The sequence below is a fragment of the Saccoglossus kowalevskii genome, chromosome 3, assembly GCF_978046115.1.
Source record: "Saccoglossus kowalevskii chromosome 3, keSacKowa6.1, whole genome shotgun sequence".
NCBI classification, from domain to species: Eukaryota; Metazoa; Hemichordata; class Enteropneusta; family Harrimaniidae; genus Saccoglossus; species Saccoglossus kowalevskii.
Window position 1 is genome coordinate 27,434,561 of NC_140643.1, and position 16,115 is coordinate 27,450,675.

Genomic DNA, 16,115 nt, shown 5'->3' on the forward strand with positions numbered 1-16,115 from the left:
AAATGCGTCATCACTAGAGGGCGAACTTTGGCAATAGTTGTAGAGCCTTCACAATTTAAGTAACGACACATTTTAGAACCCCTAAAGAAAAACATGTTTGCACTGAAACATCATTGACAAAATTTAAGTAGTTCGGAGAGATTCAACTGGATTCACACAAAATACTATAGTGCAGTGGGATTTGAACCCACGAGGACTAACGTCCATTGGAACTTAAGTCCAACGTCTTAACCGCTCGGCCACCGCACTTACATGATGGAGTCAAATTTTTATAGTTTCACAAATTTATTTAGACAGAGTTTCAAAGATTTAAAATTTTGAGATATGTCACCATTACTGTGTTTAATCAAAGTGAAAATTCAAGGAGTGACACATTCAACTGGATTCACACAAAATAGTATAGTGCGGGTGGGATTTGAACCCACGAGGACTAACGTCCATTGGAACTTAAGTCCAACGTCTTAACCGCTCGGCCACCGCACTTACATGATGGAGTCAAATTTTTATAGTTTCACAAATTTATTTAGACAGAGTTTCAAAGATTTAAAATTTTGAGATATGTCATCATAACTGTGTTTAATCAAAGTGAAAATTTAAGGAGTGACACATTCAACTGGATTCACACAAAATAGTATAGTGCGGGTGGGATTTGAACCCACGAGGACTAATGTCCATTGGAACTTAAGTCCAACGCCTTAACCGCTCGGCCACCGCACTTACATGATGGAGCCAATTTTTTATAGTTTCACAAATTTATTTAGACAGAGTTTCAAAGATTTAAAATCTTGAGATATGTCACCATTACTGTGTTTAATCAAAGTGAAAATTCAAGGAGTGACACATTCAACTGGATTCACACAAAATAGTATAGTGCGGGTGGGATTTGAACCCACGAGGACTAACGTCCATTGGAACTTAAGTCCAACGCCTTAACCGCTCGGCCACCGCACTTACATGATGGAGCCAATTTTTTATAGTTTCACAAATTTATTTAGACAGAGTTTCAAAGATTTAAAATTTTGAGATATGTCACCATTACTGTGTTTAATCAAAGTGAAAATTTAAGGAGTGACACATTCAACTGGATTCACACAAAATAGTATAGTGCAGGTGGGATTTGAACCCACGAGGACTAACGTCCATTGGAACTTAAATCCAACGCCTTAACCACTCGGCCACCGCACCTACATACTGGAGGCACATTTTTTATAGTTTCACAAATTTGTTTAGACAGAGTTTCAAAGATTTAAAATTTTGTGATATGTCACCATTACTGTGTTTAAACAAAGTGGCGCAATCGATAATATACGTCACGGAAATGCGTCATCACTAGAGGGCGAACTTTGGCAATAGTTGTAGAGCCTTCACAATTTAAGTAACGACACATTTTAGAACCCCTAAAGAAAAACATGTTTGCACTGAAACATCATTGACAAAATTTAAGTAGTTCGGAGAGATTCAACTGGATTCACACAAAATAGTATAGTGCAGTGGGATTTGAACCCACGAGGACTAACGTCCATTGGAACTTAAGTCCAACGTCTTAACCGCTCGGCCACCGCACTTACATGATGGAGTCAAATTTTTATAGTTTCACAAATTTATTTAGACAGAGTTTCAAAGATTTAAAATTTTGAGATATGTCACCATTACTGTGTTTAATCAAAGTGAAAATTTAAGGAGCGACACATTCAACTGGATTCACACAAAATAGTATAGTGCAGGTGGGATTTGAACCCACGAGGACTAACGTCCATTGGAACTTAAGTCCAACGCCTTAACCGCTCGGCCACCGCACTTACATGATGGAGGCAAATTTTTATAGTTTCACAAATTTATTTAGACAGAGTTTCAAAGATTTAAAATTTTGAGATATGTCATCATAACTGTGTTTAATCAAAGTGAAAATTTAAGGAGCGACACATTCAACTGGATTCACACAAAATAGTATAGTGCAGGTGGGATTTGAACCCACGAGGACTAACGTCCATTGGAACTTAAGTCCAACGCCTTAACCGCTCGGCCACCGCACTTACATGATGGAGGCAAATTTTTATAGTTTCACAAATTTATTTAGACAGAGTTTCAAAGATTTAAAATTTTGATATATGTCATCATAACTGTGTTTAATCAAAGTGAAAATTTAAGGAGCGACACATTCAACTGGATTCACACAAAATAGTATAGTGCAGGTGGGATTTGAACCCACGAGGACTAACGTCCATTGGAACTTAAGTCCAACGCCTTAACCGCTCGGCCACCGCACTTACATGATGGAGCCAATTTTTTATAGTTTCACAAATTTATTTAGACAGAGTTTCAAAGATTTAAAATCTTGAGATATGTCACCATTACTGTGTTTAATCAAAGTGAAAATTCAAGGAGTGACACATTCAACTGGATTCACACAAAATAGTATAGTGCGAGTGGGATTTGAACCCACGAGGACTAACGTCCATTGGAACTTAAGTCCAACGCCTTAACCGCTCGGCCACCGCACTTACATGATGGAGTCAAATTTTTATAGTTTCACAAATTTATTTAGACAGAGTTTCAAAGATTTAAAATTTTGAGATATGTCATCATAACTGTGTTTAATCAAAGTGAAAATTTAAGGAGTGACACATTCAACTGGATTCACACAAAATAGTATAGTGCGGGTGGGATTTGAACCCACGAGGACTAACGTCCATTGGAACTTAAGTCCAACGCCTTAACCGCTCGGCCACCGCACTTACATGATGGAGCCAATTTTTTATAGTTTCACAAATTTATTTAGACAGAGTTTCAAAGATTTAAAATCTTGAGATATGTCACCATTACTGTGTTTAATCAAAGTGAAAATTCAAGGAGTGACACATTCAACTGGATTCACACAAAATAGTATAGTGCGGGTGGGATTTGAACCCACGAGGACTAACGTCCATTGGAACTTAAGTCCAACGCCTTAACCGCTCGGCCACCGCACTTACATGATGGAGCCAATTTTTTATAGTTTCACAAATTTATTTAGACAGAGTTTCAAAGATTTAAAATTTTGAGATATGTCACCATTACTGTGTTTAATCAAAGTGAAAATTTAAGGAGTGACACATTCAACTGGATTCACACAAAATAGTATAGTGCAGGTGGGATTCGAACCCACGAGGACTAACGTCCATTGGAACTTAAGTCCAACGCCTTAACCGCTCGACCACCGCACCTACATACTGGAGGCACATTTTTTATAGTTTCACAAATTTGTTTAGACAGAGTTTCAAAGATTTAAAATTTTGTGATATGTCACCATTACTGTGTTTAATCAAAGTGAAAATTCAAGGAGTGACACATTCAACTGGATTCACACAAAATAGTATAGTGCGGGTGGGATTTGAACCCACGAGGACTAACGTCCATTGGAACTTAAGTCCAACGCCTTAACCGCTCGGCCACCGCACTTACATGATGGAGTCAAATTTTTATAGTTTCACAAATTTATTTAGACAGAGTTTCAAAGATTTAAAATTTTGAGATATGTCATCATAACTGTGTTTAATCAAAGTGAAAATTTAAGGAGTGACACATTCAACTGGATTCACACAAAATAGTATAGTGCGGGTGGGATTTGAACCCACGAGGACTAACGTCCATTGGAACTTAAGTCCAACGCCTTAACCGCTCGGCCACCGCACTTACATGATGGAGCCAATTTTTTATAGTTTCACAAATTTATTTAGACAGAGTTTCAAAGATTTAAAATCTTGAGATATGTCACCATTACTGTGTTTAATCAAAGTGAAAATTCAAGGAGTGACACATTCAACTGGATTCACACAAAATAGTATAGTGCGGGTGGGATTTGAACCCACGAGGACTAACGTCCATTGGAACTTAAGTCCAACGCCTTAACCGCTCGGCCACCGCACTTACATGATGGAGCCAATTTTTTATAGTTTCACAAATTTATTTAGACAGAGTTTCAAAGATTTAAAATTTTGAGATATGTCACCATTACTGTGTTTAATCAAAGTGAAAATTTAAGGAGTGACACATTCAACTGGATTCACACAAAATAGTATAGTGCAGGTGGGATTCGAACCCACGAGGACTAACGTCCATTGGAACTTAAGTCCAACGCCTTAACCGCTCGACCACCGCACCTACATACTGGAGGCACATTTTTTATAGTTTCACAAATTTGTTTAGACAGAGTTTCAAAGATTTAAAATTTTGTGATATGTCACCATTACTGTGTTTAAACAAAGTGGCGCAATCGATAATATACGTCACGGAAATGCGTCATCACTAGAGGGCGAACTTTGGCAATAGTTGTAGAGCATTCACAATTTAAGTAACGACACATTTTAGAACCCCTAAAGAAAAACATGTTTGCACTGAAACATCATTGACAAAATTTAAGTAGTTCGGAGAGATTCAACTGGATTCACACAAAATAGTATAGAGCAGGTGGGATTTGAACCCACGAGCACTAACGTCCATTGGAACTTAAGTCCAACGTCTTAACCGCTCGGCCACCGCACTTACATGATGGAGTCAAATTTTTATAGTTTCACAAATTTATTTAGACAGAGTTTCAAAGATTTAAAATTTTGAGATATGTCACCATTACTGTGTTTAATCAAAGTGAAAATTTAAGGAGCGACACATTCAACTGGATTCACACAAAATAGTATAGTGCAGGTGGGATTTGAACCCACGAGGACTAACGTCCATTGGAACTTAAGTCCAACGCCTTAACCGCTCGGCCACCGCACTTACATGATGGAGGCAAATTTTTATAGTTTCACAAATTTATTTAGACAGAGTTTCAAAGATTTAAAATTTTGAGATATGTCATCATAACTGTGTTTAATCAAAGTGAAAATTTAAGGAGCGACACATTCAACTGGATTCACACAAAATAGTATAGTGCAGGTGGGATTTGAACCCACGAGGACTAACGTCCATTGGAACTTAAGTCCAACGCCTTAACCGCTCGGCCACCGCACTTACATGATGGAGGCAAATTTTTATAGTTTCACAAATTTATTTAGACAGAGTTTCAAAGATTTAAAATTTTGATATATGTCATCATAACTGTGTTTAATCAAAGTGAAAATTTAAGGAGCGACACATTCAACTGGATTCACACAAAATAGTATAGTGCAGGTGGGATTTGAACCCACGAGGACTAACGTCCATTGGAACTTAAGTCCAACGCCTTAACCGCTCGGCCACCGCACTTACATGATGGAGCCAATTTTTTATAGTTTCACAAATTTATTTAGACAGAGTTTCAAAGATTTAAAATCTTGAGATATGTCACCATTACTGTGTTTAATCAAAGTGAAAATTCAAGGAGTGACACATTCAACTGGATTCACACAAAATAGTATAGTGCGAGTGGGATTTGAACCCACGAGGACTAACGTCCATTGGAACTTAAGTCCAACGCCTTAACCGCTCGGCCACCGCACTTACATGATGGAGTCAAATTTTTATAGTTTCACAAATTTATTTAGACAGAGTTTCAAAGATTTAAAATTTTGAGATATGTCATCATAACTGTGTTTAATCAAAGTGAAAATTTAAGGAGTGACACATTCAACTGGATTCACACAAAATAGTATAGTGCGGGTGGGATTTGAACCCACGAGGACTAACGTCCATTGGAACTTAAGTCCAACGCCTTAACCACTCGGCCACCGCACTTACATGATGGAGCCAATTTTTTATAGTTTCACAAATTTATTTAGACAGAGTTTCAAAGATTTAAAATCTTGAGATATGTCACCATTACTGTGTTTAATCAAAGTGAAAATTCAAGGAGTGACACATTCAACTGGATTCACACAAAATAGTATAGTGCGGGTGGGATTTGAACCCACGAGGACTAACGTCCATTGGAACTTAAGTCCAACGCCTTAACCGCTCGGCCACCGCACTTACATGATGGAACCAATTTTTTATAGTTTCACAAATTTATTTAGACAGAGTTTCAAAGATTTAAAATTTTGAGATATGTCACCATTACTGTGTTTAATCAAAGTGAAAATTTAAGGAGTGACACATTCAACTGGATTCACACAAAATAGTATAGTGCAGGTGGGATTCGAACCCACGAGGACTAACGTCCATTGGAACTTAAGTCCAACGCCTTAACCGCTCGACCACCGCACCTACATACTGGAGGCACATTTTTTATAGTTTCACAAATTTGTTTAGACAGAGTTTCAAAGATTTAAAATTTTGTGATATGTCACCATTACTGTGTTTAATCAAAGTGAAAATTCAAGGAGTGACACATTCAACTGGATTCACACAAAATAGTATAGTGCGGGTGGGATTTGAACCCACGAGGACTAACGTCCATTGGAACTTAAGTCCAACGCCTTAACCGCTCGGCCACCGCACTTACATGATGGAGTCAAATTTTTATAGTTTCACAAATTTATTTAGACAGAGTTTCAAAGATTTAAAATTTTGAGATATGTCATCATAACTGTGTTTAATCAAAGTGAAAATTTAAGGAGTGACACATTCAACTGGATTCACACAAAATAGTATAGTGCGGGTGGGATTTGAACCCACGAGGACTAACGTCCATTGGAACTTAAGTCCAACGCCTTAACCGCTCGGCCACCGCACTTACATGATGGAGCCAATTTTTTATAGTTTCACAAATTTATTTAGACAGAGTTTCAAAGATTTAAAATCTTGAGATATGTCACCATTACTGTGTTTAATCAAAGTGAAAATTCAAGGAGTGACACATTCAACTGGATTCACACAAAATAGTATAGTGCGGGTGGGATTTGAACCCACGAGGACTAACGTCCATTGGAACTTAAGTCCAACGCCTTAACCGCTCGGCCACCGCACTTACATGATGGAGCCAATTTTTTATAGTTTCACAAATTTATTTAGACAGAGTTTCAAAGATTTAAAATTTTGAGATATGTCACCATTACTGTGTTTAATCAAAGTGAAAATTTAAGGAGTGACACATTCAACTGGATTCACACAAAATAGTATAGTGCAGGTGGGATTCGAACCCACGAGGACTAACGTCCATTGGAACTTAAGTCCAACGCCTTAACCGCTCGACCACCGCACCTACATACTGGAGGCACATTTTTTATAGTTTCACAAATTTGTTTAGACAGAGTTTCAAAGATTTAAAATTTTGTGATATGTCACCATTACTGTGTTTAAACAAAGTGGCGCAATCGATAATATACGTCACGGAAATGCGTCATCACTAGAGGGCGAACTTTGGCAATAGTTGTAGAGCATTCACAATTTAAGTAACGACACATTTTAGAACCCCTAAAGAAAAACATGTTTGCACTGAAACATCATTGACAAAATTTAAGTAGTTCGGAGAGATTCAACTGGATTCACACAAAATAGTATAGAGCAGGTGGGATTTGAACCCACGAGCACTAACGTCCATTGGAACTTAAGTCCAACGTCTTAACCGCTCGGCCACCGCACTTACATGATGGAGGCAAATTTTTATAGTTTCACAAATTTATTTAGACAGAGTTTCAAAGATTTAAAATTTTGAGATATGTCATCATAACTGTGTTTAATCAAAGTGAAAATTTAAGGAGTGACACATTCAACTGGATTCACACAAAATAGTATACTGCGGGTGGGATTTGAATCCACGAGGACTAACGTCCATTGGAACTTAAGTCCAACGTCTTAACCGCTCGGCCACCGCACTTACATGATGGAGTCAAATTTTTATAGTTTCACAAATTTATTTAGACAGAGTTTCAAAGATTTAAAATTTTGAGATATGTCATCATAACTGTGTTTAATCAAAGTGAAAATTTAAGGAGTGACACATTCAACTGGATTCACACAAAATAGTATAGTGCGGGTGGGATTTGAACCCACGAGGACTAACATCCATTGGAACTTAAGTCCAACGCCTTAACCACTCGGCCACCGCACCTACATACTGGAGGCACATTTTTTATAGTTTCACAAATTTGTTTAGACAGAGTTTCAAAGATTTAAAATTTTGTGATATGTCACCATTACTGTGTTTAAACAAAGTGGCGCAATCGATAATATACGTCACGGAAATGCGTCATCACTAGAGGGCGAACTTTGGCAATAGTTGTAGAGCATTCACAATTTAAGTAACGACACATTTTAGAACCCCTAAAGAAAAACATGTTTGCACTGAAACATCATTGACAAAATTTAAGTAGTTCGGAGAGATTCAACTGGATTCACACAAAATAGTATAGAGCAGGTGGGATTTGAACCCACGAGCACTAACGTCCATTGGAACTTAAGTCCAACGTCTTAACCGCTCGGCCACCGCACTTACATGATGGAGTCAAATTTTTATAGTTTCACAAATTTATTTAGACAGAGTTTCAAAGATTTAAAATTTTGAGATATGTCATCATAACTGTGTTTAATCAAAGTGAAAATTTAAGGAGTGACACATTCAACTGGATTCACACAAAATAGTATAGTGCGGGTGGGATTTGAACCCACGAGGACTAACGTCCATTGGAACTTAAGTCCAACGCCTTAACCACTCGGCCACCGCACCTACATACTGGAGGCACATTTTTTATAGTTTCACAAATTTGTTTAGACAGAGTTTCAAAGATTTAAAATTTTGTGATATGTCACCATTACTGTGTTTAAACAAAGTGGCGCAATCGATAATATACGTCACGGAAATGCGTCATCACTAGAGGGCGAACTTTGGCAATAGTTGTAGAGCCTTCACAATTTAAGTAACGACACATTTTAGAACCCCTAAAGAAAAACATGTTTGCACTGAAACATCATTGACAAAATTTAAGTAGTTCGGAGAGATTCAACTGGATTCACACAAAATAGTATAGTGCAGTGGGATTTGAACCCACGAGGACTAACGTCCATTGGAACTTAAGTCCAACGTCTTAACCGCTCGGCCACCGCACTTACATGATGGAGTCAAATTTTTATAGATTCACAAATTTATTTAGACAGAGTTTCAAAGATTTAAAATTTTGAGATATGTCATCATAACTGTGTTTAATCAAAGTGAAAATTTAAGGAGTGACACATTCAACTGGATTCACACAAAATAGTATAGTGCAGTGGGATTTGAATCCACGAGGACTAACGTCCATTGGAACTTAAGTCCAACGTCTTAACCGCTCGGCCACCGCACTTACATGATGGAGTCAAATTTTTATAGTTTCACAAATTTATTTAGACAGAGTTTCAAAGATTTAAAATTTTGAGACATGTCATCATAACTGTGTTTAATCAAAGTGAAAATTTAAGGAGTGACACATTCAACTGGATTCACACAAAATAGTATAGTGCGGGTGGGATTTGAACCCACGAGGACTAACGTCCATTGGAACTTAAGTCCAACGCCTTAACCGCTCGGCCACCGCACTTACATGATAGAGCCAATTTTTTATAGTTTCACAAATTTATTTAGACAGAGTTTCAAAGATTTAAAATCTTGAGATATGTCACCATTACTGTGTTTAATCAAAGTGAAAATTTAAGGAGTGACACATTCAACTGGATTCACACAAAATAGTATAGTGCAGGTGGGATTCGAACCCACGAGGACTAACGTCCATTGGAACTTAAATCCAACGCCTTAACCGCTCGGCCACCGCACTTACATACTGCAGGCACATTTTTTATAGTTTCACAAATTTATTTAGACAGAGTTTCAAAGATTTAAAATTTTGAGATATGTCACCATTACTGTGTTTAAACAAAGTGGCGCAATCGATAATATACGTCACGGAAATGCGTCATCACTAGAGGGCGAACTTTGGCAATAGTTGTAGAGCATTCACAATTTAAGTAACGACACATTTTAGAACCCCTAAAGAAAAACATGTTTGCACTGAAACATCATTGACAAAATTTAAGTAGTTCGGAGAGATTCAACTGGATTCACACAAAATAGTATAGAGCAGGTGGGATTTGAACCCACGAGCACTAACGTCCATTGGAACTTAAGTCCAACGTCTTAACCGCTCGGCCACCGCACTTACATGATGGAGTCAAATTTTTATAGTTTCACAAATTTATTTAGACAGAGTTTCAAAGATTTAAAATTTTGAGATATGTCACCATTACTGTGTTTAATAAAAGTGAAAATTTAAGGAGTGACACATTCAACTGGATTCACACAAAATAGTATAGTGCGTGTGGGATTTGAACCCACGAGGACTAACGTCCATTGGAACTTAAGTCCAACGCCTTAACCACTCGGCCACCGCACCTACATACTGGAGGCACATTTTTTATAGTTTCACAAATTTGTTTAGACAGAGTTTCAAAGATTTAAAATTTTGTGATATGTCACCATTACTGTGTTTAAACAAAGTGGCGCAATCGATAATATACGTCACGGAAATGCGTCATCACTAGAGGGCGAACTTTGGCAATAGTTGTAGAGCCTTCACAATTTAAGTAACGACACATTTTAGAACCCCTAAAGAAAAACATGTTTGCACTGAAACATCATTGACAAAATTTATGTAGTTCGGAGAGATTCAACTGGATTCACACAAAATAGTATAGTGCAGTGGGATTTGAACCCACGAGGACTAACGTCCATTGGAACTTAAGTCCAACGTCTTAACCGCTCGGCCACCGCACTTACATGATGGAGGCAAATTTTTATAGTTTCACAAATTTATTTAGACAGAGTTTCAAAGATTTAAAATTTTGAGATATGTCATCATAACTGTGTTTAATCAAAGTGAACATTTAAGGAGTGACACATTCAACTGGATTCACACAAAATAGTATAGTGCGGGTGGGATTTGAACCCACGAGGACTAACGTCCATTGGAACTTAAGTCCAACGCCTTAACCGCTCGGCCACCGCACTTACATGATGGAGCCAATTTTTTATAGTTTCACAAATTTATTTAGACAGAGTTTCAAAGATTTAAAATCTTGAGATATGTCACCATTACTGTGTTTAATCAAAGTGAAAATTCAAGGAGTGACACATTCAACTGGATTCACACAAAATAGTATAGTGCGTGTGGGATTTGAACCCACGAGGACTAACGTCCATTGGAACTTAAGTCCAACGCCTTAACCACTCGGCCACCGCACCTACATACTGGAGGCACATTTTTTATAGTTTCACAAATTTGTTTAGACTGAGTTTCAAAGATTAAAAATTTTGTGATATGTCACCATTACTGTGTTTAAACAAAGTGGCGCAATCGATAATATACGTCACGGAAATGCGTCATCACTAGAGGGCGAACTTTGGCAATAGTTGTAGAGCCTTCACAATTTAAGTAACGACACATTTTAGAACCCCTAAAGAAAAACATGTTTGCACTGAAACATCATTGACAAAATTTAAGTAGTTCGGAGAGATTCAACTGGATTCACACAAAATAGTATAGTGCGGGTGGGATTTGAACCCACGAGGACTAACGTCCATTGGAACTTAAGTCCAACACCTTAACAGCTCGGCCACCGCACTTACATGATGGAGCCAATTCTTTATAGTTTCACAAATTTATTTAGACAGAGTTTCAAAGATTTAAAATCTTGAGATATGTCACCATTACTGTGTTTAATCAAAGTGAAAATTTAAGGAGTGACACATTCAACTGGATTCACACAAAATAGTATAGCGCAGGTTTGATTCGAACCCACGAGGACTAACGTCCATTGGAACTTAAGTCCAACGCCTTAACCGCACGGCCACCGCACTTACATACTGCAGGCACATTTTTTATAGTTTCACAAATTTATTTAGACAGAGTTTCAAAGATTTAAAATTTTGAGATATGTCACCATTACTGTGTTTAAACAAAGTGGCGCAATCGATAATATACGTCACGGAAATGCGTCATCACTAGAGGGCGAACTTTGGCAATAGTTGTAGAGCATTCACAATTTAAGTAACGACACATTTTAGAACCCCTAAAGAAAAACATGTTTGCACTGAAACATCATTGACAAAATTTAAGTAGTTCGGAGAGATTCAACTGGATTCACACAAAATAGTATAGAGCGGGTGGGATTTGAACCCACGAGCACAAACGTCCATTGGAACTTAAGTCCAACGCCTTAACCACTCGGCCACCGCACTTACATGATGGAGCCAATTTTTTATAGTTTCACAAATTTATTTAGACAGAGTTTCAAAGATTTAAAATCTTGAGATATGTCACCATTACTGTGTTTAATCAAAGTGAAAATTTAAGGAGTGACACATTCAACTGGATTCACACAAAATAGTATAGTGCAGGTGGGATTCGAACCCACGAGGACTAACGTCCATTGGAACTTAAGTCCAACGCTTTAACCGCCCGGCCACCGCACTTACATACTGCAGGCACATTTTTTATAGTTTCACAAATTTATTTAGACAGAGTTTCAAAGATTTAAAATTTTGAGATATGTCACCATTACTGTGTTTAAACAAAGTGGCGCAATCGATAATATACGTCACGGAAATGCGTCATCACTAGAGGGCGAACTTTGGCAATAGTTGTAGAGCATTCACAATTTAAGTAACGACACATTTTAGAACCCCTAAAGAAAAACATGTTTGCACTGAAACATCATTGACAAAATTTAAGTAGTTCGGAGAGATTCAACTGGATTCACACAAAATAGTATAGTGCGGGTGGGATTTGAACCCACGAGGACTAACGTCCATTGGAATTTAAGTCCAACGTCTTAACCGCTCGGCCACCGCACTTACATACTGCAGGCACATTTTTTATAGTTTCACAAATTTATTTAGACAGAGTTTCAAAGATTTAAAATTTTGAGATATGTCACCATTACTGTGTTTAAACAAAGTGGCGCAATCGATAATATACGTCACGGAAATGCGTCATCACTAGAGGGCGAACTTTGGCAATAGTTGTAGAGCATTCACAATTTAAGTAACGACACATTTTAGAACCCCTAAAGAAAAACATGTTTGCACTGAAACATCATTGACAAAATTTAAGTAGTTCGGAGAGATTCAACTGGATTCACACAAAATAGTATAGAGCGGGTGGGATTTGAACCCACGAGCACAAACGTCCATTGGAACTTAAGTCCAACGCCTTAACCACTCGGCCACCGCACTTACATGATGGAGCCAATTTTTTATAGTTTCACAAATTTATTTAGACAGAGTTTCAAAGATTTAAAATCTTGAGATATGTCACCATTACTGTGTTTAATCAAAGTGAAAATTTAAGGAGTGACACATTCAACTGGATTCACACAAAATAGTATAGTGCAGGTGGGATTCGAACCCACGAGGACTAACGTCCATTGGAACTTAAGTCCAACGCTTTAACCGCCCGGCCACCGCACTTACATACTGCAGGCACATTTTTTATAGTTTCACAAATTTATTTAGACAGAGTTTCAAAGATTTAAAATTTTGAGATATGTCACCATTACTGTGTTTAAACAAAGTGGCGCAATCGATAATATACGTCACGGAAATGCGTCATCACTAGAGGGCGAACTTTGGCAATAGTTGTAGAGCATTCACAATTTAAGTAACGACACATTTTAGAACCCCTAAAGAAAAACATGTTTGCACTGAAACATCATTGACAAAATTTAAGTAGTTCGGAGAGATTCAACTGGATTCACACAAAATAGTATAGTGCGGGTGGGATTTGAACCCACGAGGACTAACGTCCATTGGAATTTAAGTCCAACGTCTTAACCGCTCGGCCACCGCACTTACATAATGGAGGCACATTTTTATAGTTTCACAAATTTATTTAGACAGAGTTTCAAAGATTTAAAATTTTGAGATATGTCATCATAACTGTGTTTAATCAAAGTGAAAATTTAAGGAGTGACACATTCAACTGGATTCACACAAAATAGTATATGCGGGTGGGATTTGAACGCACGAGGACTAACGTCCATTGGAACTTAAGTCCAACGCCTTAACCGCTCGGCCACCGCACTTACATGATGGAGCCAATTTTTTATAGTTTCACAAATTTATTTAGACAGAGTTTCAAAGATTTAAAATCTTGAGATATGTCACCATTACTGTGTTTAATCAAAGTGAAAATTTAAGGAGTGACACATTCAACTGGATTCACACAAAATAGTATAGTGCAGGTGGGATTTGAACCCACAAGGACTAACGTCCATTGGAACTTAAGTCCAACGCCTTAACCGCTCGGCCACCGCACTTACATGATGGAGCCAATTTTTTATAGTTTCACAAATTTATTTAGACAGACTTTCAAAGATTTAAAATCTTGAGATATGTCACCATTACTGTGTTTAATCAAAGTGAAAATTCAAGGAGTGACACATTCAACTGGATTCACACAAAATAGTATAGTGCAGGTGGGATTTGAACCCACGAGGACTAACGTCCATTGGAACTTAAGTCCAACGCCTTAACCGCTCGGCCACCGCACTTACATGATGGAGCCAATTTTTTATAGTTTCACAAATTTATTTAGACAGAGTTTCAAAGATTTAAAATCTTGAGATATGTCACCATTACTGTGTTTAATCAAAGTGAAAATTTAAGGAGTGACACATTCAACTGGATTCACACAAAATAGTATAGTGCAGGTTCGATTCGAACCCACGAGGACTAACGATCATTGGAACTTAAGTCCAACGCCTTAACCGCACGGCCACCGCACTTACATACTGCAGGCACATTTTTTATAGTTTCACAAATTTATTTAGACAGAGTTTCAAAGATTTAAAATTTTGAGATATGTCACCATTACTGTGTTTAAACAAAGTGGCGCAATCGATAATATACGTCACGGAAATGCGTCATCACTAGAGGGCGAACTTTGGCAATAGTTGTAGAGCATTCACAATTTAAGTAACGACACATTTTAGAACCCCTAAAGAAAAACATGTTTGCACTGAAACATCATTGACAAAATTTAAGTAGTTCGGAGAGATTCAACTGGATTCACACAAAATAGTATAGAGCGGGTGGGATTTGAACCCACGAGCACTAGCGTCCATTGGAACTTAAGTCCAACGCCTTAACCGCTCGGCCACCGCACTTACATGATGGAGCCAATTTTTTATAGTTTCACAAATCTATTTAGACAGAGTTTCAAAGATTTAAAATCTTGAGATATGTCACCATTACTGTGTTTAATCAAAGTGAAAATTTAAGGAGTGACACATTCAACTGGATTCACACAAAATAGTATAGTGCAGATGGGATTCGAACCCACGAGGACTAACGTCCATTGGAACTTAAGTCCAACGCCTTAACCGCTCGGCCACCGCACTTACATACTGCAGGCACATTTTTTATAGTTTCACAAATTTATTTAGACAGAGTTTCAAAGATTTAAAATTTTGAGATATGTCACCATTACTGTGTTTAAACAAAGTGGCGCAATCGATAATATACGTCACGGAAATGCGTCATCACTAGAGGGCGAACTTTGGCAATAGTGGTAGAGCATTCACAATTTAAGTAACGACATATTTTAGAACCCCTAAAGAAAAACATGTTTGCACTGAAACATCATTGACAAAATTTAAGTAGTTCGGAGAGATTCAACTGGATTCACACAAAATAGTATAGTGCGGGAGGGATTTGAACCCACGAGGACTAACGTCCATTGGAATTTAAGTCCAACGTCTTAACCGCTCGGCCACCGCACTTACATAATGGAGGCACATTTTTATAGTTTCACAAATTTATTTAGACAGAGTTTCAAAGATTTAAAATTTTGAGATATGTCATCATAACTGTGTTTAATCAAAGTGAAAATTTAAGGAGTGACACATTCAACTGGATTCACACAAAATAGTATATGCGGGTGGGATTTGAACGCACGAGGACTAACGTCCATTGGAACTTAAGTCCAACGCCTTAACCGCTCGGCCACCGCACTTACATGATGGAGCCAATTTTTTATAGTTTCACAAATTTATTTAGACAGAGTTTCAAAGATTTAAAATCTTGAGATATGTCACCATTACTGTGTTTAATCAAAGTGAAAATTTAAGGAGTGACACATTCAACTGGATTCACACAAAGTAGTATAGTGCGGGTGGGATTCGAACCCACGAGGACTAACGTCCATTGGAACTTAAGTCCAACGCCTTAACCGCTCGGCCACCGCACTTACATA

The 16,115-nt window shown here is 37.7% G+C and overlaps 1 protein-coding gene and 44 non-coding genes across 46 annotated transcripts in view; all 45 read right to left on the reverse strand.

Moving 5' to 3' along the window:
• LOC100376837 (uncharacterized) overlaps positions 1 to 16,115 on the reverse strand; it is a 93,291-nt gene that overhangs the window by 32,270 nt on the left and 44,906 nt on the right. The window lies entirely within an intron of this gene.
• Positions 401 to 483, reverse strand: TRNAL-UAA (transfer RNA leucine (anticodon UAA)). The gene has a single exon. It is a non-coding gene; the product is annotated as a tRNA-Leu (tRNA).
• On the reverse strand, positions 635 to 717 carry TRNAL-UAA (transfer RNA leucine (anticodon UAA)). Its single transcript has one exon. It is a non-coding gene; the product is annotated as a tRNA-Leu (tRNA).
• TRNAL-UAA (transfer RNA leucine (anticodon UAA)) lies at positions 869 to 951 on the reverse strand. The gene has a single exon. It is a non-coding gene; the product is annotated as a tRNA-Leu (tRNA).
• TRNAL-UAA (transfer RNA leucine (anticodon UAA)) lies at positions 1,103 to 1,185 on the reverse strand. Its single transcript has one exon. It is a non-coding gene; the product is annotated as a tRNA-Leu (tRNA).
• On the reverse strand, positions 1,717 to 1,799 carry TRNAL-UAA (transfer RNA leucine (anticodon UAA)). Its single transcript has one exon. It is a non-coding gene; the product is annotated as a tRNA-Leu (tRNA).
• On the reverse strand, positions 1,951 to 2,033 carry TRNAL-UAA (transfer RNA leucine (anticodon UAA)). The gene has a single exon. It is a non-coding gene; the product is annotated as a tRNA-Leu (tRNA).
• On the reverse strand, positions 2,185 to 2,267 carry TRNAL-UAA (transfer RNA leucine (anticodon UAA)). The gene has a single exon. It is a non-coding gene; the product is annotated as a tRNA-Leu (tRNA).
• TRNAL-UAA (transfer RNA leucine (anticodon UAA)) lies at positions 2,419 to 2,501 on the reverse strand. Its single transcript has one exon. It is a non-coding gene; the product is annotated as a tRNA-Leu (tRNA).
• On the reverse strand, positions 2,653 to 2,735 carry TRNAL-UAA (transfer RNA leucine (anticodon UAA)). Its single transcript has one exon. It is a non-coding gene; the product is annotated as a tRNA-Leu (tRNA).
• TRNAL-UAA (transfer RNA leucine (anticodon UAA)) lies at positions 2,887 to 2,969 on the reverse strand. Its single transcript has one exon. It is a non-coding gene; the product is annotated as a tRNA-Leu (tRNA).
• TRNAL-UAA (transfer RNA leucine (anticodon UAA)) lies at positions 3,121 to 3,203 on the reverse strand. The gene has a single exon. It is a non-coding gene; the product is annotated as a tRNA-Leu (tRNA).
• TRNAL-UAA (transfer RNA leucine (anticodon UAA)) lies at positions 3,356 to 3,438 on the reverse strand. The gene has a single exon. It is a non-coding gene; the product is annotated as a tRNA-Leu (tRNA).
• TRNAL-UAA (transfer RNA leucine (anticodon UAA)) lies at positions 3,590 to 3,672 on the reverse strand. Its single transcript has one exon. It is a non-coding gene; the product is annotated as a tRNA-Leu (tRNA).
• Positions 3,824 to 3,906, reverse strand: TRNAL-UAA (transfer RNA leucine (anticodon UAA)). Its single transcript has one exon. It is a non-coding gene; the product is annotated as a tRNA-Leu (tRNA).
• On the reverse strand, positions 4,058 to 4,140 carry TRNAL-UAA (transfer RNA leucine (anticodon UAA)). The gene has a single exon. It is a non-coding gene; the product is annotated as a tRNA-Leu (tRNA).
• Positions 4,673 to 4,755, reverse strand: TRNAL-UAA (transfer RNA leucine (anticodon UAA)). Its single transcript has one exon. It is a non-coding gene; the product is annotated as a tRNA-Leu (tRNA).
• TRNAL-UAA (transfer RNA leucine (anticodon UAA)) lies at positions 4,907 to 4,989 on the reverse strand. Its single transcript has one exon. It is a non-coding gene; the product is annotated as a tRNA-Leu (tRNA).
• Positions 5,141 to 5,223, reverse strand: TRNAL-UAA (transfer RNA leucine (anticodon UAA)). Its single transcript has one exon. It is a non-coding gene; the product is annotated as a tRNA-Leu (tRNA).
• Positions 5,375 to 5,457, reverse strand: TRNAL-UAA (transfer RNA leucine (anticodon UAA)). Its single transcript has one exon. It is a non-coding gene; the product is annotated as a tRNA-Leu (tRNA).
• Positions 5,609 to 5,691, reverse strand: TRNAL-UAA (transfer RNA leucine (anticodon UAA)). Its single transcript has one exon. It is a non-coding gene; the product is annotated as a tRNA-Leu (tRNA).
• On the reverse strand, positions 5,843 to 5,925 carry TRNAL-UAA (transfer RNA leucine (anticodon UAA)). Its single transcript has one exon. It is a non-coding gene; the product is annotated as a tRNA-Leu (tRNA).
• On the reverse strand, positions 6,077 to 6,159 carry TRNAL-UAA (transfer RNA leucine (anticodon UAA)). Its single transcript has one exon. It is a non-coding gene; the product is annotated as a tRNA-Leu (tRNA).
• On the reverse strand, positions 6,312 to 6,394 carry TRNAL-UAA (transfer RNA leucine (anticodon UAA)). Its single transcript has one exon. It is a non-coding gene; the product is annotated as a tRNA-Leu (tRNA).
• On the reverse strand, positions 6,546 to 6,628 carry TRNAL-UAA (transfer RNA leucine (anticodon UAA)). The gene has a single exon. It is a non-coding gene; the product is annotated as a tRNA-Leu (tRNA).
• TRNAL-UAA (transfer RNA leucine (anticodon UAA)) lies at positions 6,780 to 6,862 on the reverse strand. Its single transcript has one exon. It is a non-coding gene; the product is annotated as a tRNA-Leu (tRNA).
• On the reverse strand, positions 7,014 to 7,096 carry TRNAL-UAA (transfer RNA leucine (anticodon UAA)). The gene has a single exon. It is a non-coding gene; the product is annotated as a tRNA-Leu (tRNA).
• On the reverse strand, positions 7,863 to 7,945 carry TRNAL-UAA (transfer RNA leucine (anticodon UAA)). Its single transcript has one exon. It is a non-coding gene; the product is annotated as a tRNA-Leu (tRNA).
• On the reverse strand, positions 8,478 to 8,560 carry TRNAL-UAA (transfer RNA leucine (anticodon UAA)). Its single transcript has one exon. It is a non-coding gene; the product is annotated as a tRNA-Leu (tRNA).
• On the reverse strand, positions 9,325 to 9,407 carry TRNAL-UAA (transfer RNA leucine (anticodon UAA)). Its single transcript has one exon. It is a non-coding gene; the product is annotated as a tRNA-Leu (tRNA).
• TRNAL-UAA (transfer RNA leucine (anticodon UAA)) lies at positions 9,559 to 9,641 on the reverse strand. The gene has a single exon. It is a non-coding gene; the product is annotated as a tRNA-Leu (tRNA).
• On the reverse strand, positions 10,174 to 10,256 carry TRNAL-UAA (transfer RNA leucine (anticodon UAA)). Its single transcript has one exon. It is a non-coding gene; the product is annotated as a tRNA-Leu (tRNA).
• Positions 10,788 to 10,870, reverse strand: TRNAL-UAA (transfer RNA leucine (anticodon UAA)). The gene has a single exon. It is a non-coding gene; the product is annotated as a tRNA-Leu (tRNA).
• TRNAL-UAA (transfer RNA leucine (anticodon UAA)) lies at positions 11,022 to 11,104 on the reverse strand. The gene has a single exon. It is a non-coding gene; the product is annotated as a tRNA-Leu (tRNA).
• On the reverse strand, positions 11,403 to 11,485 carry TRNAL-UAA (transfer RNA leucine (anticodon UAA)). Its single transcript has one exon. It is a non-coding gene; the product is annotated as a tRNA-Leu (tRNA).
• TRNAL-UAA (transfer RNA leucine (anticodon UAA)) lies at positions 12,018 to 12,100 on the reverse strand. Its single transcript has one exon. It is a non-coding gene; the product is annotated as a tRNA-Leu (tRNA).
• Positions 12,633 to 12,715, reverse strand: TRNAL-UAA (transfer RNA leucine (anticodon UAA)). The gene has a single exon. It is a non-coding gene; the product is annotated as a tRNA-Leu (tRNA).
• Positions 13,014 to 13,096, reverse strand: TRNAL-UAA (transfer RNA leucine (anticodon UAA)). The gene has a single exon. It is a non-coding gene; the product is annotated as a tRNA-Leu (tRNA).
• Positions 13,629 to 13,711, reverse strand: TRNAL-UAA (transfer RNA leucine (anticodon UAA)). The gene has a single exon. It is a non-coding gene; the product is annotated as a tRNA-Leu (tRNA).
• Positions 14,096 to 14,178, reverse strand: TRNAL-UAA (transfer RNA leucine (anticodon UAA)). The gene has a single exon. It is a non-coding gene; the product is annotated as a tRNA-Leu (tRNA).
• TRNAL-UAA (transfer RNA leucine (anticodon UAA)) lies at positions 14,330 to 14,412 on the reverse strand. Its single transcript has one exon. It is a non-coding gene; the product is annotated as a tRNA-Leu (tRNA).
• Positions 14,945 to 15,027, reverse strand: TRNAL-UAA (transfer RNA leucine (anticodon UAA)). Its single transcript has one exon. It is a non-coding gene; the product is annotated as a tRNA-Leu (tRNA).
• On the reverse strand, positions 15,179 to 15,261 carry TRNAL-UAA (transfer RNA leucine (anticodon UAA)). The gene has a single exon. It is a non-coding gene; the product is annotated as a tRNA-Leu (tRNA).
• On the reverse strand, positions 15,560 to 15,642 carry TRNAL-UAA (transfer RNA leucine (anticodon UAA)). The gene has a single exon. It is a non-coding gene; the product is annotated as a tRNA-Leu (tRNA).
• TRNAL-UAA (transfer RNA leucine (anticodon UAA)) lies at positions 16,027 to 16,109 on the reverse strand. The gene has a single exon. It is a non-coding gene; the product is annotated as a tRNA-Leu (tRNA).